The following is a 24,620-nucleotide window of genomic DNA, read 5'->3' on the forward strand; positions in this document are numbered from 1 at the left end:
TGGGACATAGACATGCTTTTCGTAACAAGTAGTATTCAGAGATAATTGGGGATTCTCAGCTCCATCTAATCCAACCCAGTGTTTCAATCCCATTCTTCAAGGACCCAAAACTCCTTTAATATGTATCTCAATTTCTAAATCTCTCTTTAGTGTTTATGTTCAAAACAACAACTGGTATGAATTATAGAATCATTGGAGGTTAAATAGGAAAAGATGGAATACTCCAATACATATATAGAAAATATTTACAAAGGTGTAACATTGTTTAGGAGAATCCACTAGAGTAGCTAAGGTAACTAAGACCAGCAAAAGCACCTTTGTGCCTAAAGAAGTAAGGAGGCTTGTGGAAGTGGGCTCCTGACAAAAAGCTGAAAACTTGCATTGAGTAAAGGGATTTGTTATGGAGACAGGTGGGATAATAAATGCCCAGTCTCCCTCTCCTCCTTCCATTAGAGCCCCTACTACTTTCTCCTATTAGCCAATCCTTATAGAAGGCAAAGGTATCTTACTGATTCAGAACAAAAGTGTCAGCCTCCCAGGAAACAAAAGAGATGAGAAAGGCAGAGAGGGAGAATACTAATACGCAGATCAATGATACTGAATCTGCCTCCACTGCCTTTTGCATTTTGGGTCCAGAGAAACCCTTCCTGGCAGATCCACACTTGTATTGCTGCAAACAAGGAATTAGGGTTTTTTAAAAAGTTTCTGGTATGCCACTCACCTTTAATTATAATTATAGTTGACTCTTGAACAATGTGGGGGTCAGAGCCACCAATGCTTTGTGCCATTGCAAGTCTGTATAATTTATAATCTTCCCCCTGAAGAGCAGTTCCTCTATATTCAAGGTTCCTCTGTATTAGTGGCTCTGCATGCACATGTTCATCAACCCCAGTCTAATTCATGAAAACAGTTTACATGAAAACAATTGAAATATTAGTGAACCCATCCAGTTCAAACCCATATTGTTCAAGGGTCATATGCATAATGGCTCTTCTAAATATTAACCATCTTTAAAATTTTATTCTGTCTAAGCTCTTGTTTCTCCTGCATGCTCCATGATTAATCTCTACCTTTTGTAGCCACAGTCCTCTTTGGGAGAGTCTAGATTTTAACCAGTTCTGAAATTCGTTTTTCATTTTTATTGTTACTATGAAATGGAGAGAGGACTGATTATTTTATACCACTATATTCAGACTAGAAGTACTCCCACCAAATATTTGCACAAACCTTCCTTTATTTGGTATGAAGACTATAATATATTGTATCAAACGTGTCAATATTCCTTCAATAAATCATGGGACAAATTAAACAAGTGAAAAATAAAAAGCAGACTAAAAGGAGAATTCATATAAACTAGCAGCAAGAAATGCTTTTAGATGTTATAAATTTGTATTTAATTATCTATTCCATGCTAGTCTTCCACAGAAATCTGTGTACTCTTCAAAACCCCTATATATACGACCATAAATCCTCTGGAATGTTTCAGTATTGTATAAAAATTTAGTAAGATTTCAACTTAGCATTCAGGTCTAAATCATACGTCAAACTATTTCTTTTGAATTGAAGTTAATTTTTTATTTTGAATTGGAATTACAGGGGTTTTTTTTTTCTTAATATGCTTTTTGTTTGTTTGTTTGTTTGTCTCATTTTGTTTTTTTAGGGCTGTACCGCAGCATATGGAGATTCCCAGGCTAGGGGTCCAATTGGAGCTACAACTGCCAGCCTACACCACAGCCACAGCAACGCAGGATCCAAGCCGAGTTGGCGACCTACACCACAGCTCACAGCAACGCCAGATCCCCAACCCACTGAGTGAGGCCAGGGAATGAACCTTCATCCTCGTGGACGCTAGTCGGGTTCATTAACTGCTGAGTCATGATGGGATCTCCAGTACACTAAATTTTTAAACATTGCAAGTATTTAAAACACTAAGTATTTCAAATTTCAAATATATGAATATCGTGGGTATGATTCACTTAAACTTTTCTAAATTTAATTTTTTTTTGTTTTTTGTTTTTTTTTTTTTTTTTGGCTCTTTAGAGCCGCACCCATGGTATTTGAAGTTTCCTAGGCTAGGAGTCAAATTGGAGCTATAGCTGCCAGCCTACACCACAGCCACAGCAACATCAGATCCAAGCCACGCCTGCAACCTACACAACAGTTCACTGCAACACTGGATCCTTAACCCACTGAGCAAGGCCAGGGATTGAACCTGCAACCTCATGGTTACTAGTAGGATTTGTTTCTGCGGTGCTATGATGGGAACTCCTAAATTTAATTTTAAATATCCTTCCAGGTGGATGTTGATTGTCCACTAAAGTAGTAACTCAAAATCATCAGTGTATCCATCTCTGTTGGCCGGGTTCTTAAGAGTGTATAGATTTATACAGAATAATAGTTAGTTTCTTGTCTGTTACAGTGAAGGGCCCAGTGAGCCCATTTGTAGTGATTATGCCAATGACCCTGTGAACCAAAGGTAATTCTGTAATTCTTGTCCCTGTATTACATTTAATGATATTTGCAACTTCTTAATTAAGTGATTAAAATACTTGAATGTATTTTTATAGTTTTTGGCTTTTAAAATATATAAATATAGTCTCATACTAGGTATTAATATGAAAACTAATTATTACTATCATTTAAGCTTTTATCTGACTATGCAAATCACAACTTCTAAAGTCATTCTAACTACAGTACTTATTTGTTTTGTTTTATTTTCCTGTGCTCAATCTGAGAACAGGAGTATGTCATTTCATTAGCTTATGTTGTCTTTTATAATAACAAAGAAAAGACATATCATTGCCCTACATACAAGTAAGATTTACTCTTCAATTAAGAATTCTTCAATCAAAGACATATAGATCATTTAACATTCTAATAGTCAATTCCCAGATTACAAGTAATATTTTATATAGGTAATATTTTAATTTACTAGTATAAGAGCATATAATTTAAATGAAATTTAAGCTGTGTTTCACAATAAGAGGTATACCCTATGCCTGTAGCAAGTTTTATTCTAATGAAGTAAATAGCATGTATTTTTAAAGGTTGTCTTCTGGTATTAGTAAAATATGCTCCTAGATTCTTTAACTGGATATTACATTAGTCATTCCTATTACAATCAGCCATCTATTCATGTGCTCTGTTACTCTTTGTCATACTAAAGAAAGTACGCTATGTTTTATGATGATGAATATTTCAGTGATAAAAGATTGGTTTTCTTTGTCACTGTCACTGAAAAGATGAATAAGTCTAGCTTACCTTGATCCCGGCAAGAATTAGAAAATTCAAGCAAAATCATGCAGTTTTTAAAAGTTTCAGGTAGAAATGTAAATGCCTTTATCTTAAAATAGTAGTATATTTAGGCTTATTATTGCCCCTCAATTCTGGGCTACATGTTTTCTTAATGGTTCTTTCTTATTCTCCCAAATCTTGTTCATATTTACTTAATTATTGACCTTTAATTTACTTATCTATTTCTTTCTGAGAAAGGCATATTTGCTTCCAATTATTAATCATTTCTATTTTTCTTATATCCTTGATAAAAATAAAAAATGGACTATCAATGATTATCTATTTGAGGGTTAAAAGTTTGCAATTTCAAAAATAAGTTGATGAAATGAAGGTGAAACTTGATTAGATATTACACTCATGGCTCAGCTGGGCAATTTCTATTGTTTTGTGTATTCTGAACTAGAGAAACATTTCCTTTTTTTCATCCAAGCTTCCCTAATCATCCCTTTTAATTATGCAATAAATTAGACTGCAGGTTGTCCAATATCATTCACAATTTTTCAATCAAAAGAAAAATAACTAAATAAAGAAAAAAATCATTCATATAATATTCTGCAAACTACCTGTTTGGAGGACACTGGGCCAGTGAAAAAGTAAAATACATCTCAGAGCAACTGTCATGGCTCAGTGGTTAACGAATCCGACAAGGAACCATGAGGTTGTAGGTTCAATCCCTGGCCTCGCTCAGTGGGTTAAGGATCCAGCGTTGCCATGAGCTGCGGTGTAGGTCATAGACGCGGCATGGAGCCCACATTGCTGTGGCTCTGGCATAGGCCTGCAGGTACAGCTCCAATTAGACCCCTAAACTGGGAACTTCCATATGCCACAGGAGCAGCCCTAGAAAAGGCAAAAAAAAAAAAAAAAAAAAAAAAAAAAAGACAAAAAAAAAGACATCTCAGTATATATTCATTCAACAATGAAACAAGGGCTACTCTGTGGTAGGAAATTAATGGTATCATTCGTGGAAAGGAATCCAGCAGAATGTTCAGCATACATCAGTAACTCTGTAAATACGTAACAAATGAATGAGGGAACATGAGAACAAAAAATCCACATAATACTAGTTTTAAACTGTGGGATACACCATTATGGCTACTGAAATAGATTAAGCTAATGATCATTAGAAAAGATATGTGGCTTTCTCTTCAACTGACAATAATGGAAAACAGGGAAACACCAAAGATACTCATATCAGGTAAATTATTAATATTTAAACAGGAGTTCCCATTATGGCTCAGTGGTTAATGAACCCGACTAACATCCATGAGGACACAGGTTCGATCCCTGGCCTCGCTTAGTGGGTTAAGGATCCGGTGTTGCTGTGAGCTGTGGTGTAGGTCACAAAGGTGGCTCGGATCTGATGTTGCTGTGATTGTGGCACAGGCCCGCAGCTACAGCTCTGATTGGACCCCTAGCCTGGGAACCTCCATATACTGTGGGTGTGGCCCTAAAAAGAAAAAAAGACAAAAAAATTTAAACATAAAAATATTTTTTAAATATTAAAGTAAGTAATACGGATATATCTTATGGCATATCAAGATTTAGTTTCATGAAGTTATATTTACTTGGTTTTTACTTTGCAAAAACCAAACAAGGTTTCATTCCTGGAAAGAAGCATGCTTTTATCTGCAGGTACATTTGGTACAGAGAATGTATTTTTTCCACCTAATATAAAGAGTGTTGGTAACAGCTATCATTTATTAAGTGCTTACTTGATACCGGGCAGCATGAAAAGGGCTTTACATGATATATTAATTAGATAAGATAGGCTGCCTGCCATAAAAATATGTAAAAATATCGCTGACTTATAATCATAAATGTTATGGCTCATTCACATTTTAGTATAATAGTTCCAGGAGGGAGATGACAGGGAAGGGCTTTCTGCTTCGAATGTTCATTCAGAAATCTAAGTTATTTCCACCTTGTGGTATCATCTTTAACATACAAACTCTAATTTTTCCTCTGATGATAAGATATGACAATGAAGAAAAAACACACCCTTTCCTAAACACTTGGGCCTGGGAGTAATATACCTCACTTTTACACCTGCACCATGACAAGAACAAATCTCATAACTACCTGTATGCAAAGAATCAAATAAACATAATTAAAAGTTGTTCTAAGAAGAGAGAGTTTGTTTAGTGAGTATGTAGCTAATATCTGCCACACAAGTGAGTCATTTAATGTAAAACCTTTTAATTTTCTATGGTCAAAGTTATGCACAGACATATTTTTCCCACAAAGCTGAAAAAATATATAACCAAAGGCTACAATGTTCATAAACTTATGATAGGATTACACTATACAAGAATAAGCTGACCACTGAGTAAAATGCCTCATAATAGAAACACTGACTAATCAGTTCAAAACAATTTTGAAAATTATAAATATTAAATGTATGAATTGGTCTAAGTTTGTTGCACAAAAGACATTTATGAAATTTTGCTAGAGGTCATGGAAAGGACTATTTAGAACAACTCCAAAAATTTATCAACTCAATATAACAATATCCCAATAGCACTTAATCTTCATAAATCCGATGCCCTTATATTACAATAAATATTTTACAAAACCCTCTTAACTATGTTTTAGTTAATCAATGAACAATATAAACTGCATATGTGTGTATATTTTTAATTAATAAAACTATGCAATGAAAAGAGGAAATTTTAAGCATAATGTATGTATAATAAAATACTATACAAGCCAATGTGTAAAATCTTGGCACAGCTATGTGGCACAATGACAATGAAGTTATTAGATCTTTGCATCTACATTTAAAACAAGTTTGAATATAAAAATTATTTTACCATTTAAACAAACATTGCCAACTTATCCTCTTTCTACTTGGTATTCCCTAATAGATGCTGAATATGTATTTTAGCAACAGAACAATATTGCTATTTGTGATGGTTATTTTTATGTGTCATTGGCTGGGCCACAATGTACAGAGATATTTGGTGGAACATAATTTTGATTTCTGTGAAAGTGTTTTTTGGATGAGACTAACACATTTAAGTTGGATGTTGAGTAAAGCAGATTGCCCTCCATAATGGGGAAAGGGGTGAGCCTCATCTAATCAGTTTAAGGCCAGAATAAAACAAAATACTGGCTGGCTGCCCCAGAGCAAGAGAGAATTCTCCAGCAGAGTGCCTTATGACTTCCGAAACATTGGTTCTTGATTCTACAGCACAAGATCTTTGCACTGAAATAGGACCATCACGTCTGCTGGGTCTCTAGCATGCAAACTTATAGTGCATATTTGTACCTATCAGGTTCAATAATAATTATGCAAGCTAATTCCATTTAATTAATCATTATATATATTATATACAAATATATATATATATATACATCCTGTGGGTTCTGTTTTCTAGAAAACCTTATTATGTTTTTTTGATGTATTTTCATAATTGCAAACTACTCCTAGTAACACTTAGATCAAAACAAATTAATGATTGCCTCAATTTATATAGGCATATTTCTGACAAATTCGTAGTGCATTAAGATGATGCAAAAATATTTATCATTATATATAAAGTGAAAACAGATTATTGTCCTAGATAATTATAATACGATTTTAACCTCAGGAATTTCCAATGAGATAGAAATTAATGCAGGCCATTAGACAATCATTTATTTTAGTTAGACTCTTCTGCACATTGAAATACCTCTAGCTTCCCTACATTTTGCTCCATGTCATTCTAGGTGCCCAGCTCAGCCCACCACTGTTTCACACCTACACACAGAGAGAGGGAAAATGTCATAATAAGATTGAACAGAGCCATTAACTGTGGACTGAATGTCTCTTTGAGAGCATTTTTGCTCCTCACATAATTTCCCTAATTGAAACTGTGGGTTCTAAAAGAGTCACTGTTTGAATCCTCACTCTGCAAACCAAAGCAGTAATAATATTAAAATGCTAATACTAATAATAAAAAATCACCCTCCCATTGGTTTTATAACTTTAGATAAATCACATACACCTATATTATCTCAAGTTTCTTATGGGGTGAATAAGCACTAAAAATAAGACCAGAGGAGGGATCAAATGACCTGATGATAAAGTCTTAGTGAAATCTCCAGCCAGTCAGGCTGTTCTATTCACATATCCAATTCATAAACATTGATACGATCTTGAGGTTGATATAGTAGTATATTTCAATTTGAATATATTCTATGCTAGCCATCTTGGGAAGTATGAATCGATGAAAATATAATTTACCATTGGTTGATTGGAAATTCAGAACACTCTTATACATAAAGCTATAGAATTATCAGAGGTAAGATCCTCTAACATCTTTTGTTTAAGATTTACTATAAAAGCTTGGAAATATTTTAATACCATTTGAAGAAATAACACTACAAAAGACATAGAGAAATAAAATGTATATTTATTATAAATATTACTCCACAATTAGGTGCAATTCTCAGTTCAATATGACTTTTTACTTAACAGTATAATCTGTTAATCTGTTTATAAATTATAATTTTCTAGTCTTGATATTGCAAAATGCCAGTCTTTAATGCATTTTACTGTTTCATCCTACACTTCAGAAAGTGCTAACATTTTTTGGAATGTTTAGGACAAGTGAAAATCAATTTCCTCTTCATACTTAAGAGTAAAAGCCATTCACCCCATGATATTCAGTACTTCCAATCATTCTTAAATGCATGGCAAAGAAAAGCACTTACAACACATTGATCAACTGACAGAAAGAATTAAAATGGGTGCAATGTTGCTGATTTCATATCAAATACAATTCAGCAAAGGATTTTGCCCCACTTTCCTTTCTATATATACCAAAACAATACTTTAATAATAACATTTATATTGATAATGATTTAAGGTATTTATACTAGCATTTTAGGGATGTATGAATAAATAAAAATAGTTTGGATATCTAAAGATTATAAGATAAATATTTTTAAAATAAACTATGAATATTAAGAATATGTTTAATACCTCATGCTGAATATAAAGGTTTCATTTCCCTTGGCATTATTATTGTCTTTTACTATTCATAGAGTGATTTAAGATCAATAACCCATTTAGCAGAAATTTTTTTTGCCAACTTAGAATGTTTGCCACTCCACTACACTGAAATGTTAATAAAACCACTGTTTCTGGTGATCAAATAATTTTGCCAGAGAACTTTAGGAATTTACTGATAGATATAAAGACTAGGATGCAATATTATTTTTGACTCATTTTAAGTGAGTTAAGGAATGAAGATTTTGGTTTGAAAAATTCATCCTCTTAAGATTTTTCACTATTCCAAAAATAACACTAAAAACTATTTTTCTCAACAACTTCCAGCTCCACAATAAAAATCTCAGACACTGAGATGTCCTGTATGATATTTTGATTCAAAGAAAGAAAGAAAGAGAGAAGGAAAGGGAGAGATGGGGAATAGAGGAAGGAAGGAAATAGAGGAAAGTTCCTTTATACATTCACATAACTTTGACAGTAGCATGTTCATGAAAATAGACAAGTTAATTACAATTTTAAGTTTCATGTAATCCTAATATCCTGTAGAATCTCAATGAGAGAAAGCCAGTGGCATTCATATGATATTGGATATAAAGTAACATCATAATACCATTTTCAACATCATTCTGAGCTACCATTTTAGAAGGAATTTTATGATAAATCATTAGCTTTAAAAAAAGATTGCTTATAGTAAGTAGATCAGGTTGTAATTTTTACTTAAAACAGAAGGTATCTATTTTCACCAAAGCAGGTAAAGATTTGACTCCTGAAGCCCATTATTATAAATGCCCAAAAGAATTCTGTAAACCAAAGCCAAGCCAGAGATGAACCTTACAACATGAATCAAAAGTCATGCAGGTAATCTGTAAATTTGTCAGACAACATTGTGCGGAGAAGAGGAAGAAATCTAAGTAAAGTCTCTGAAGCAGACTTTCCCAGGAAAGTGGTAATCAATATAAACAGTGTGGAACAATATGGGTTTGAAATTTTTGGAAGAAAATCTACATCTGATTTAATGAAGAGAAGTTCTTGAAGCCCCTCTGCATAAGATTTATCAATTCCTTAATGAAGAGGACTAGTAAATTATGCTGGAATACCATGTGCAGGCTTTTAATTTTCTATGTAAACATTCCAGTATATAAAGGTTTATCCTGAGACCTGGGGTAACCCATTTCCAACCATTAAAAAAAATAATTCCAAACAAATATTATTTTTTAACTTTTTTTAGACATGTTTCCTAAAGTCTAAGGACCATCCTGACTACTGCAGTTGAGACATTAGTCTCAAGCTGTTTAAAACAACAAATGCAAAATAAATAAATAAATAAATAAATAAAAGGGAGTTCCCGTCGTGGCACAGTGGTTAAACGAATCTGACTAGGAACCATGAGGTTGCTGGTTCAATCCCTGCCCTTGCTCAGTGGGTTAAGGATCCGGCGTTGCTGTGAGCTGTGGTGTAGGTCGCAGATGCAGCTCAGATCCTGCACTGCTGTGTCTCTGGCATAGGCCAGTGGCTACAGCTCTGATTGGACCCCTAGCCTGGGAACCTCCATATGCCACAGAAGTGGCCCTAGAAAAGACAAAAAAAAAAAAAAAAAAAAAAAAAAAGAAAGAAAACACAAATTCAACATGGAGTTTAAGCAAAAGAGTATTCATTTCTCATATTTACTAAATATATATAGTTATAAATCATTGTTTGCTCCTTTCAGGTAAAAAACATGTAAAATTAATCTGCATATGCTCCAACATGTTAACGATTTTTTTTCAAAAGCCAAGAAGTTCAGTATATTGAAATCAGACTATTTTCATTAGATACACTAAATTTTAAAGAATTCATATACAGTTTAAAAATAACCTTCAGAACAATTATATGTGAAATTTTCCTTTAAGAGAATGAGATACCAATGTACTTTCAGAGCCCAAAGGTAAAGCAACTTTCATTTTGTCAAATATCCCATGTTTTTTCACAAATGGCCTTATGTGATTCATTGATGCATCCTTCATTTATCAAAAAGTTATTGAGCACCTGATGTGTCCTAAGAACTGTGTTAGGTTCTAGAAAGCCAATATGAAGCCATCATTTGTTTCATGTCACACAGTATTACATACCAAAAATACGTAACCCTGGCTGGAAGGATCATAGAAAGAAGGTACTTTGGTCTATAAGTGCCAAAAAAGCAGACAGAACTAGTTATTCCAAGAAGAAATTCAACAGTTAGAGAATAAATCTAAATGATGAGGAAGTAATTAGATGTTATACATAGTATATAATCAGATTCCAGAGTGTCTTCTTTGTGCCATGTCTCAGGGGATTAAAAAAATCTTTGAGCAGGAAACCCAAGGAGAAAGAAACAGGCATGTGATTTAGGTTCGCCAGTGAGGATATTCTAGATGACCCCATAAGTGTGACCTGGAAGTGTGCAGAGCTCTGTCATAGTTTCCCCACTGCCTAGAAATAGGAAAATATAATCTGTTATGTAAGAACTGGATTAACTTTATAGATCTACAAATAAATGGCATAGTTGCTTAAACACAGGATCAAGGATATTGAAAGAGCCCAGTCCAAAACATGAAATAAGTATGCATATGTGTGTACAGCAGGAGGTATTATTTCCACATCTGATCACACTCCTTAAGTTTCAAGATTCCCACACTTAACTTCTACTCTACATCATTTAAGAGATGCGAAAATAATTCTAAAAAAAAAAAACAAATAAGTGGCAGAAACACAAAGCATTAAAAAGAATAAATGTCCATTGATAAGTGACTGGATTAAGATGTGGTATATATATGCAATGGAATACTACTCAGGCATAAAAAAGAATAAAATAATGCCATTTACAGCAACATGGATGGAACTAGAGACTCTCATACTAAGTGAAGTCAGAAAGAGGAAGACAAATACCATATGATACCACCTATATCTGAAATCTAATATACAGCATAAATGAATCTTTCCACCAAAAAGAAACTCATGGACTTGGAGAACAGACTTGTGGTTGCCAAGGTTGAGGGAAGGATGTGGGATGGACTGGGAGTTTGTGGTTAATAGATGCAAACTATTGCATTTGGAGCAGATAAGCAATGAGAACCTGTGTTATAGCACAGGTAACTATATCTAGTCACTTGTGATGGGACATGATGGAGGAGAATGTGAGAAAATATATGTATATGACTAGTTCACTTTGCCATACAGTAGAAATTGATGGAACACTATAACCTGTAATGGAAAAATTAAAAATCTTAAAAAAAAAATAATGCAACATGGAACTCTTGTCCCATTGAAATTGAAGGGTAAAACCTAAATAGAAAAAAAAAAATAATCTTGGTGTGACCAAAATACTGCTCTGTCCAGTTATGTATCTTTTAATGTTTGAAACCTTGATACAAAGCACAGCATTTATAAACTAAAGACATTTATGTGAAGTCCCCTTCACAGAGATTAAACCCAAAGCCTCTGGCCATGTCTCCTTGTAATGTCCCTTCCCCCACCTTGAGTAGCCTGGGCTGGGCTGCTCACTCCCTCCTAGGAAAGGAATGTTGCCCATCAGAGATCAAGTAACACTCAGCCCTTGCTAACAGCATGGGGGGCTGGGAAAGGAAAAATTAGTGGGACTGGTGAGGGGGAATTGGTGCTCCAAACAGGTCTGCTGGATTCTGGAACCAGAGCCAGTCCCTACCCTAGGACGGCTCACTCTCTCTGAGGGCATAGATAAAATTTGCTGTACACTGCTATAAACCACAGACCAGAAGAGCTCATTAAAAGCACCCAGACAAGAGCTGTAACTTTTGATATAAAGCAATGTTGGTCTAAGGGGAATTCCCTTTGACCCAGAACTGCTCCCATTCTAAACCAAACCTGCCTAGAGAGACTGCCTAGACAGACTGCCTAGAGAGACTGCCTGCCTCCATCCCTGTCCAGTGAGATGAGTACTTCCATCCTGGCGCCACTGGAGCACTACCCAGCCAGAACAACTCCCCAACCAGACTGCCTGCACTTCTGTATCCTTGCTGCACATGGACAAGAATCAAAAGAAATAATGCAGAGGAACCTGACATAAACATGTAGCGTATAGCTTGCAGTATTACACAGCAGCAGCAGTGGGAATGTAGTGGAGAACAAAGCCTCTGAACAAGGCTGTTTGGGGTCAAATTTTGATTTTGAATGGCCTAGAATAATAATGTGTTTAAACTGCTCTCTGTTTTAGTTTCCTTAAATTTAACTTGGGAACGACAGTAAAACCTACCTCATAGAAATGCTATGAAAATTTATACAAGTCAATTTATATACATTGCTTAGAAGAAAGCACAGTAAACAGTAAGCACTTAAGGAACACTATCCATATTACACAGAACACCTCATTAAGCACTATACACAGACATCTTTAAAAATTGGTGGAAGAGAAGGAAAAATCATCAGTAATAGATTTTGACTTATTATAGGAACAAAAATAATAATTCACTGGAAGGTTACAAAAGACTCCCCATGTTTTGAAGGGTTATAACTCTGATTTTCTTTAAGATACTTTAAAATTGAGATATAATGTTGGAGGAAAAAACTCACATTCACTTATACACAAATCTCTTACCCGGAGGAGTTAATGTTAAATGATTCATTTACCTGTAAAGAATCAAATAAAAAATAAGTGGGAAATTTTTTAACCTCCCACTATTATGTCAGAAAATGTACCCTTGAATGTTTTAACAAAATTAAAAGTAAGAACAGTTTCAAGTTGAGAATTTTTTAAAATCCCAACTTTCTCACTATTATAAGGTCAAACAAAATGTGTCAATTATTTGATTCTGAGATTGAATATAAACAAAGTTAACACTAAATTTTAAGGATCAAAAAACGGCAAAGATATAAGAGGTCATCTGTTTTTATTTTCTATAAGTTTCCTTCCATCAGATTTTTTCACCATCCATTTTCAAACATCCCACCCTGCATTTCTAAAATTTCCCAGGGGAAATAATATGAACCTAAATTAAAGGAATAGGACAGTTCTCATATACAGTAACTTTTTGGAGAGCATGGTAGAGCAGGTAATATGATACCATAAAATGCCTTGGGATAAAGAAAATGAAAAAAAAAAACTAAACCTCAAATTTCCTTTTTAACCATTAACATTCTAGATAAAAACCACACAATCAATGGAAGTTACAATCATGCATTGAGAATATATCTACAATTTCTCCTTCCATGACTGCACTATTTTTTAGTTTATAATGAAATACAATAACACATTTGAGGGTACTATGAGAGAAAGTAGTTTTGCTCACAAGTTTCCCCTCAAAAAGGGTCCTGTGTTGGTTTCAGGGAAGAATTGCCCATCTGTATGTTAACACACATTTGGACGTCATGCATTCATTATGTGCTCAATGGTGCTTCCTGAAAGGTAAAGGGAGCACCATTTCACAGTATCAATAGACTCGCTCTCTTCATCTTCCTTTATGAGATGGAGCTGACATGCACAGTAATAGCTGAGGCCTACCTCTACATATTTAAAATGTAGTGACCAATAATCCTGAGGATGTGGAATCAATTTCATTATTCTTCTTAATTCTCTAGTACATTCCAAACAACAATTTCCTGACCTTACAACTATTATTGCAAACAAAGTTGTTCAGTCAAGCTGCACAATGAAATTCCTTTGCTCTCCCCCTCATCTATCAATGCCGGCATTAATTTATTCATTGCATTTATACTTCTTGGAACTCTAAATTGTCTAGACCTTTTTGTTATCCTTGTGCTAAAAAATGAATAGAGAATTCTCAGTTAGTGCATATTTATGCAGGATTTGAAAGTAGCATATTTTGATCTATGACTAAGTCCATAGAAAGCATTTTTTAAAATGAAAAGATAAAGCAATTTTTTTTCAATATTTAGACTATTGGAATGAATGACTATACTGAACTTAAGGATAAAATTGTTTCTTATTAAGGCTGATAAAAATGGACCAGAAACTGCTTCTTTGCCTCATTCACACAATTGTTATAAGGATCAAAAATTGGAATATATGGAAAAAGCACTTTGGAAAACATAAAACACTCTGTGCAGGGAAGGCAGAGCCATTACTATTAATAAACCTGTGATCCACTTCTAGGAGCATCCAATAAAAAGAGAAGAAAAGCAAGTGCTAAAATTAAATACAATGGATATATATCTACCCTCCAGAATGAGCAATAATGTACTCTGCAGCCTGTCTCTACAGTGAAGAGAAAACTTTTCTCTGCTGATGGCACTAAATTCTGCATCTCACTGTAGTTACCACCATTTGTGTGTTTAAGCACTTCTTTCCTGTTTTACTTATTCTATAAGACATCAATTTAAACAACTTAGTGAATATAAGTCTGTCAGATAGAACTGAGGTTATCAAGGTGCTAAAATACATTAATAGCTGATAAGCAGTATATTCAAATAACGTAAAACAGAAAACCATTTGTTTTATTGTCCTTTTTTGTCCCTTCTGTTTCGTTGTTTTGGAGAAGGAGCTAAGCTAAACCTTGAAATAAAAGGAAAGATATTTCAAGGAGGAGATCTAGGCAAAAGGCATCCAGGTGAAGGAAACTGCATAGAGGTAGGAATTTGCAGGCCGTGTTCAAGAAACAGTAAAATCTGTTTTCGTGGAGCAAAGGTGAAGTTAGAAAACCAAGCTATGGTGTATGTCTCAGGTACATGAACACATTCCAGAGGGTATCTCCTGTGCTATGTTGTGCTCAGGCAAATAAATATGTCACTATATTCCTGAAGGTGTTTTCCTAAGACTAATTCTTTTCTTCTTAAAACTGACTAGGGACTTCATAAAGCAAGTTATAAAATGTAGCCCAACTGGCATATCCTCAATTTCCTATAAATACTTTCACCAAAAGAAGAATCATAAGAATCTATGATATACCACTTAGAATATTTTATGTAATATTTTAAGGTAGTGCGATCTGATTTAAAACTGTGGGAAGGGAAATATTGGAGCTGATGAGGATTTAAAGTTACCTTAGTCTAAGAAAAAAAGGAAGCCTAATTTCAGAGAAAATCCTGGGTATGTATTCTGGATATTAGATGTAGCCATTTTTTACCATAGTGAAGTGTTGGCTTCATGCTTACAAAAATAAAATATTTTAATGAGAATTATCATGATTTCAACAAATATATATATAAATTATTTAAAAAATATACTCTTAAGCCATATAAATTCCCTGTAAATTTTACCAAGTCGTCCTGTTTGTCTTTATTTTTCTACTTGATTTTCTGACATATTTTTATGAGGGTGAGTTCTACCATTGTAAACATTTAAGAAAAAGATTTTATTCATTAAATATCAGCTTTGATGATGTAAAATATGTTAAAATCTTTGTCATTAATACCATTGAGTCTATTAAATATATTTTTTTTGGCATTTTTGTGTCTATTGTGTTTAAAGGATACATTTTATCCAACTTTTCACTTTCTGTTTGTCAACTGATTCCAGTTTTCTTTTTTCTTTTTTTTTTTTTTTTGTCTTTTTGCTATTTCTCGGGCCGCTCCCGTGGCATATGGAGGTTCCCAGGCTAGGGGTCAATCGGAGCTGTAGCCACTGGTCTACGCCAGAGCCACAGCAACGCAGCATCCAAGCCGCGTCTGCAACCTACACCACAGCTCAGGGCAACGCCGGATCATTAACCCACTGAGCAAGGGCAGGGACCTGCGCCACAACGGGAACTCCTACTTTTTTTTATTATTTCAGTTACAGTCCTATACCTTTTTCAGAAGTATAATACAGAGGAGTAAAAAATTTAATGTCAGAATGTTTTGATTTAGGGGAACAGTAATAATCAGCTTTGTATTGTAATGTTATTCTAGAAGATTTGTGGAAAATTGCACTGAATTCCTTGTGTTGTTTCTAAAGATTCTTGAAAATATCAAAATAAAAAAAAGCAAAAAAAAAAAAACTCTGTGAAAATGTAAAAATAATAATAAACTTTTCAAAACACCATAGATTTAAAATAATAGTTTAAGATAACACACAGCATCACTTGTGAATCATCACATTGGAAGAATATTAAGACTGGTTGAACAAAATCAAATAAGTTTGCTTTTTTGCAAAAGCAAAAAGATTAAGATTATTGATCTAAAGTTAAGTTATATAAAGTATAATGCTACTAATTCATGTCTTTAAAATCAGGAAAGAAAGATGAAAAGGCTACTGTCATCATCCTTCAACATTTTAATAAGACAAATATTCTTATAAAATGTATATTATTCTTATAAAATTAAAATTTTAAAAAATATTATTCAAGTAATATTTATGTTGATATTAGTGAAATGTTTTTATATTTAAAAAATCTGTATTTATAAGTATTATTTTACGTAAGTGAACAACTGCTAAAATATAATAGAATTAGGTAACACTGTTTGGTACAACAAAAATCTATAAAACTACAGTTTATATCTAAATGAAATATTGAAATGGTGGCTATGTGTGGAGGAAAGAAAATCTATTGCCTTAGTGATAGACACTACACAGAATAGTTTGTATACTGTCAGTGGAGAAACACACACATACACACACACATACATATAGACTTCAGACTTTTATGTAAGTCTATATGGAGTTTCATAAATGATAATATGTGTACATTAAATACATACGGTAATAAATAAAAGGTTTATTTAACGTCACTGAATAATAATAGCTGATAACAGTCACAATTCTAGAAAACAGCTAAAATATAACTTTTTTATTAACATGAGATGAACTTTCAAAGCAATATCAGAAATAAAGAAATTATGATACTATAAAAAAGAACAAAATAATGCCATTTACAGCAACATGGATGGAGCTAGAGACTTTCATACTGAGTGAAGTTAAGTCAGAAAGAGAAAGACAAATACCATATAATATCACTTATATCTGGAATCTAATATATGGCACAAATGAACCTTTCCACAGAAAAGAAAATCATGGACTTGGAGAATAGACTTTTGGTTGCCAAAGGAGAAGAGAAGGGAGTGGGATGGATTGGGACCTTGGGGTTAATAGATGCAGACTATTACCTATGGAATGGATTAGCAATGAGATCTTGCTGTCTAGCACTGGGAATTATATCTAGTCACTGATGATGGAGCCTGATAATGTGAGAAAAAAGAATGTACACATGTTATGTGTAGCTGGGTCACCATGCTATACAGTAGAAAATTGACCAAACACTGTAAACCAGCTATAATGGAAAAAAAATATCATTATATAAATAAGAAAATAAATTAAGATGTAAAAGGTAGATGTATTTTATGGTATAATTCTTAATTAGTTAAAATATATATTACAATAATTAATTTTAAATTTCTTTTAAAAGTAAAAACTGTTAATGAAAACCTGGGAAATATTTGCAGTATATATAACAGGTAATACATTTGCACTACATAAATAATTTCTGGAAGTGTCTAATAATATACTAAATACTGGTAGAAAATTGAATGCAATTTATAAATACTATCCAGGGACACCAACCAAATAACCACAACTGGGAGGGAAGAAAATATAAATTGACTGAAGAATAACATACCCCTTTTTCATATTAGACTGAGTGAAATTAATAAGAAAGGTAATATGTCATCAAGGTATCGATAGGGATGAGAAAAAAAATCTGAAAGAATTATGAATTGCTGTAGACTTTTGAGAAAGCAATCTGTTAATACCTGTACAAATAGAAACTATTCTGGAATCCCATATTCTTTCTTCCAGGAATCAGGCCAGTGGAAGTAAAAGCACCACTATTTAGGCTGTATGTAAAATAATGCATATGGCCACAATTTTATATTTGGGAAATACTAAAACCCCTTGAAAATATAGCATTTCTAGAATATTTTGAATAGGTTTTAGAATATTATACAAATATTGAGTAAAATGGATTGCATTTGCAGTTTTTGTTATTAATAGATATTCATGATTCAATATTATTTGGTAGAAATGAAGCAAATTGCTGAATATGCACATACATTTCAGTGGACATATTATAATCTTTTTTCTCCCAGTAATTCACACTTGTAACATTTTATTTATCTAAAACATGAATATGGAAAAATGGGAAGAAATATATAACAGCTGTTATTAATAAACTGGGAAATCATAGAAAGAGGAAACAAATATTTGGCTACGATTTTAAAAACTCCATAACAAAGGTAGGAATTGATTGAAAATAGAAAACATAACATTCTTTATAAAGCCATTATCAAAATATATGTGAAATAAGCATGAATATGCACTAAATTAAAACAATAGGTCAACTGAAAATACCGATTAAGTCACCAGAAATTGAATACACAGAGTTTTAGTTTTCTGTCATTATTAAAAACATACTCTTTGGCAAATGCCAGTTGTTCTGTTACTGTATATTGGAACAATCTGGATGTGACATTTCTATTCCCAATGTCAATTTTCTTCTTGGATGAAAAGTATATATGTTACATACTTTTCTTTCTTTTCACTATATTTCATAATTTAAAAAATTTAAGAGGCGTATAAGAGCATAATGTATTTTCCAAAATTAATTCTACATTCAAATAAATACTTCCTTAAGAAAAATTAAAAATCAGAATAAATTTAGGCAATGGCATAATGTTGATTAATTAAGAAATGTTCCTTTTAGAATACCTCTTTAGACAAAGATTTTTTTCAGCATATCTAAATTTTATATGGAAAACTGGCCTACAATAAAGTTTAATGGGTAAAACAGTTTGGTAATTTCTCAGAATACATCTTAGCATACATTTTGGTAATGAGAGTTGTATATATTCCTGTGTACACTGTAACTTCTAGAAGGTATGTGATTCATTGAGAAGTCCTTATTTTAAATTGAAGCAGAATCTATGCAGGACAAACCAAGTATAATTTGTTAACAATCTAGTTTAAAAATGCACAAAAACAGATCTTTATACAGGTAAAAATACTCCCTCATATCCCTGATGTTCCAATGCCCTATCTCATCACTGAATATGTTTCATTTTGTGCTATTTACCTATTAATAGTAATACCTCCTTTTTCCTCGAAGGAATGGATTAAAAAAAAAAAAAAAGAAAAGAAAAGAAAGGAAAAAAAAAAAACTTTAGAACTAGTATTTCCCTGGAGTCTATCATATCACTTTTCTTCTCAAGGAGGAAACTCAACTCACAGAGTCTCTGATTAGAAAAAATTCTGTGAGATTTCCCTGTAGAGAAAGACCTTTCCTTGGGGAAAAGTCCCTAGTGAACATGAAAAGCCACAAGAAAGAGAATGTTCTCTCTGGAAATTTAAATCAGCTTTCCGGGGGGAAAACAATCAAGACCTACTCTATTTGACACAGAAATTCATAAGGAAAGGGAAAAGCTGATATTCTTAAGAGATTTTCAAATTTATATGTTCATCTCTAGCACTTTTAACGGCTTACTTTTTTTAAGAAATAGTGCAATAATTGATTTTAACTGTCCTTTTTAGAAATTGTGACAAAATATATAAAGAAAATATGTTATGGGATTATACTTTCATCCTGAATAATTAAAATGGAAAACAATCAAATCATAAAATTAGGGAATTCAGTTTTATTATAATTGAACATTATGGAATGTTCTTTTAAAAATACTATTCACTTTTTCTTTTTAATTTTTATTTCTATAATCCGTGAACATAATTAGTAGTTCTATTACTCCTGGAGTTTAGGGCCTTGATCTGGATAATGAATCATTTAAAAAAAAGACAACCCCAGGGAAGCAAATGTAAATTGTTTCTCTACTCCATGTCTAAAATGGCTTTGAAATTTAAGGTTAGAATATATTCCTAGTAGGTTACATAAATTCCTATGGGTATATTTAGCCATCAACTAGATTAACTGAGTTTAAGTCATAAGTGAGCTTAAGTCATATTTGTAATGATGGAAAACAGAAATATTCCTCACAATGACAATTTCATTATCTTATTCCACAAATGGGAAAATCAGGATACTTGAACAAGTGGTAATGAAAACCTGGGATGAGAATTAGGGACAGAATCTGTGTTTTTCAGGCCTGAAGCTTACCCAGTTTGAAGGGTTTGCCTAAATAGCTTGTTTTAAGAACACAGAATTACACATTAAAGTCAAGACTGAAAGTAACTTTTCAAAATTGGAATGAGAAAATAAATCACAATGTCTATATTTTATAAATTAGAAAACTACTACAAACTTCTAAAACATCAAGAAATAACATGTTTGTCTGTAATAACTCTGTATCATGATATGGCAAGATAACAGAAACAGCAATCAGACTTTCCTCTACCCTGGTTAATTTAGAAGTGTGTGAGTGCAAAGAGTACTCTTGGCTGGGATTGACAAAGTTCACAGGATTGTTAACATGATTCTACTGTGCACAACACCAACATATGCGTGATTTAGGAAGATGCCATAAGCAACAGTGTGAACCATACAAATTCATCCCAAAATTCCATACCAGAAATATATACTCAACCCTCCCTTAATGCCCAAAATGCCAGTCACTAATCCCATGCTATTGGGCAGTAGGGGATTGTGATGAACCTAAAGTTAGAGTGAAAGAGGTATCATTCATATTCATTTAATGTTAAAACTATATTACTTTTGCAAATTCCCCCCCCCACAAATTAACTATGCAAACATACTGCAAACGAGGAGCACCAAAATCTTAACATTCATTAACTTGAAAGTAATCTGAAGTATTACTTTTGGTTATATTAATTAAAATATTTGGGGAAAGTTTCTAAACAAATGCTATGCTATACTTATAGAGCAAAATCAATCCAGAAGAAATAGATCTAATATTCTCTCTTTATATGTCCCTATATGTTTGCCTGTTTGCTAGAATCTTAAGCTTTGTTTAGAAAATGTTCTTTTTTTTTCTTTTTTAAATTTTTTAAAAATTTTTTTAAGTTAATTTATTTTTCCACTGTACAGTATGGGGGCCAAGATACACTTATATGCATACATTTTTTTCCACCCTTTGTTTTGTTACAATATAAGTATCTAGACATAGTTCTCAATGCTACTCAGCAGGATCTCATTATAAATCCATTCCAAGTTGTAACTGATAAGCTCCCCATCCCTCCCACTCTCTCCCTCTCCCGTCGGGCAGCCACAAGTCTATTCTGCAAGTCCATGATTTTCTTTTCTGCGGAAAGGTTCATTTGTGCCATATATTAGATTCCAGTTATAAGTGATATCATATGGTATTTATCTTTCTCTTTCTGACTTACTTCACTCAGGATGAGAGTCTCTAGTTCCATCCATGTTGCTATAAATGGCATTATGTCATTCTTTTTAATGGCTGAGTAATATTCCATTGTGTATATATACCACATCTTCCTAATCCAATCATCTGTCACTGGACATTTAGGTTGTTTCAATGTCTTGGCTATTGTGAATAGTGCTGCAATGAACATGCGGGTGCACGTGTCCCTTTTTAGAGTTTTGTCCGGATATATGCCCAAGAGTAGGATTGTGGGGTCATATGGAAGTTCTATGTATAGATTTCTAAGGTATCTCCAAACTGTGCTCCATAGTGGCTGTACCAGTTTACATTCCCACCAACAGTGCAGGAGGGTTCCCTTTTCTCCACACCCCCTCCAGCACTTGTTATTTGGGGACTTATTAATGATGGCCATTCTGACTGGTGTGAGGTGGTATCTCATGGTAGTTTTGATTTGCATTTCTCATAATCAGCGATGTTGAGAATTTTTTCATGCGCTTATTGGCCACCTGTATATCTTCCTTGGATATATGGTTTATTAAGGTCTTTTGGCCACTTTTGCATTGGGTAATTGGATGTTTTGCTGTTGAGTTGTATAAGCTGCTTGCATATTTTAGAGATTAAGCTCTTGTCCGTTGCATCATTTGAAACTATATTCTCCCATTCTGTAAGTTGTCTTTTTGTTTTCTTTTGGGTTTCCTTTGCTGTGCAAAAGCTTTTCAGTTTGATGAGGTCCCATGGGTTTATTTTTGCTCTTATTTCTATTGCTTTGGGAGACTGACCTGAGAAAATATTCTTGAGGTTGATGTCAGAGAGTGTTTTGCCTATGTTCTAGGAGTTTGATTGTGTCTTGTCTTATATTTAAGTCTTTCAGCCATTTTGAGTTTATTTTTGTGCATGGTGTGAGGGTGTGTTCTGGTTTCATTGCTTTGCATGCAGCTGTCCAGGTTTCCCAGCAATGCTTGCTGAATAGACTTTCTTTTTCCCATTTATGTTCTTGCCTCCCTTGTCAAAGATTAATTGACCATAGGTGTCAGGGTTTATTTCCGGATTCTCTATTCTGTTCCATCGGTCTGTCTGTCTGTTTTGATACCAGTACCACACTGTTTTGATGACTGTGGCTTTGTAATATTGCTTGAAGTCTGGGAGAGTTATGCCTCCTCCTGTTTCTCAGGATTGCTTTGGCAATTCTGGGTCTTTTGTGGTTCCATATAAATGTTTGGATTGTTTGTTGTAGTTCTGTGAAAAATGTCATGGGTATTTTGATAGGGATTGCATTGATTTTGTAGATTGCTTTGGGTAGTATGGCCATTTTTACAATATTGATTTTTCCAATCCATGAACATGGAATATCTTTCCATTTCTTTACATCTTCTTTGATTTCTTGATTAAAGGTTTATAGTTCTCAGCATATAAGACCTTAACCTCCTTGGTCAGGTGTATTTCGAGGTATTTAGTTTTTTGAGGTGCAATTTTATAAGATATTGTATTTTTATATTCCTTTTCTAATATTTAATTTTTGGTATATAAAAACGCTACTGATTTCTGAATGTTAATCTTATATCCTGCTACTTTGCTGAATTTATTAATCAGTTCAAGTAGTTGTTGGGTTGAGTCCTTCGGGTTTTCTATGTATAGTATCATGTCATCTGCATATGGTGACAGTATTATCTCTTCTCTTCATATGTGGATGCCCTTTATTTCTTTTGTTTGTCTAATCGCTGTGGCTAGGCCTTTCAAAACTATGTTGAATAGCAGTGGTGTGAGTAGGCATCCCTGTCTTATTTCAGATTTGAGTGAGAAGGCTTTCAGTTTTTCTCCATTGGTATCATATTTGCTGTGGGTTTGTCATAAATGGCTTTGATTATGTTCAGGAATGTTCCCTCTATACCCACTTTGGCGAGGGTCTTTTCTGCGTCTATTGAGATGATCGTATTATTTTTAACTTTTTTTTTGTTAATGTGGTGTATGACATTGATAGATTTGCGTATGTTGAACCATCCTTGTGAACCTGGGATGAACCCTACCTGGTCATGGTGTATGATCTTTTGTATATGTTGTTGGATTTGGTTGGCTAAAATTTTGCTGAGAATTTTTGCATCTATATTCATCAAAGATATTGGCCAATAGTTTTCTTTTTTGGTGTTATCCTTGTCTGGTTTTGGAATTAGGGTGATGGTGGCATCATAGAATGTCTTTGGGAGTATTCCTTCTTCTTCAACCTTTTGAAAAAGTTTAAAGAGGATGGGCACCAGATCCTCTTTATATGTTTGGTAGAATTCACCTGTGAAGCCATCTGGTCCTGGACTTTTATTTGAAGGGAGTGTTTTTATGACTTCTTCAATTTCATTTCCAGTGATCGGTCTGTTTAGTTGGTCTGTTTCTTCTTGATTCAGTTTTGGCAGGCTGTAAGATTCTAGAAAATTGTCCATTTCTTCCAGATTGTCAAATTTGTTGGCTATATAGTTGTTCATAGTATTCTCTTATGGTTTTTTGTATTTCTGCAGTATCTGTTGTGATTTCTCCTATTTCATTTCTAATTTTGTTTATTTGGATTCTTTCTCTCCTCTTCTTAGTGAGTCCAGCCAGGGGTTTGTCAATTTTGTTTACTTTTTCAAAGAACCAGCTCTTGGTTTTATTAATTTTCTCTATTTTTTTTGAATCTCTATTTTATTGATTTCCTCTTTGATCTTTATAATTTCCTTCCTTCTTCTGACTTTAGGTCTTTCTTTTTCTAATTCGTTTAGGTGGCGGTTTAAGTTGTCAATTTGAGATCTTTCTTCTTTTTTGAGGAAGGACTGTATCACTATGAATTTCCCTCTGAGCACTGCTTTTGCAGTGTGCCATAGATTTGGAGAGGATGTGTCTTCACTATCATTTGTTTCAAGGTATTTTTTAATTTCCTTCTTGATTTCCTCATTGACCTACTGGTTTTTTAGTAGTATGTTGTTTAGTCTCCATGTAGTAGGTTTTTTCACATTTCTTTTCCCGTGGTTGATTTCTAGTTTCACACCATTGCGGTCAGAAAAGATAGTTGAAATAACTTCTATGGTCCTAAATTTGTTGAGGTTAGCTTTGTGTCCCAATATGTGGTCGATTCTTGAGAATGTTCCATGTGCATTTGAGAAGA

At 33.5% G+C, this 24,620-nt stretch overlaps 1 long non-coding RNA gene across 1 annotated transcript in view; it reads right to left on the reverse strand.

The window, feature by feature from the left end:
• The window catches only part of LOC146400954 (uncharacterized), a 539,998-nt gene that overhangs the window by 351,693 nt on the left and 163,685 nt on the right, over positions 1 to 24,620 (reverse strand). The gene's annotated exons all lie outside the window — the stretch shown is intronic.

The sequence above is a fragment of the Sus scrofa genome, chromosome 8 (genome assembly GCF_054392235.1).
Source record: "Sus scrofa isolate SSC_HxYL_T2T_F1_AM1 chromosome 8, Sscrofa_HxYL_maternal_Yorkshire_Landrace_v2.0, whole genome shotgun sequence".
Taxonomy (NCBI): domain Eukaryota; kingdom Metazoa; phylum Chordata; class Mammalia; order Artiodactyla; family Suidae; genus Sus; species Sus scrofa.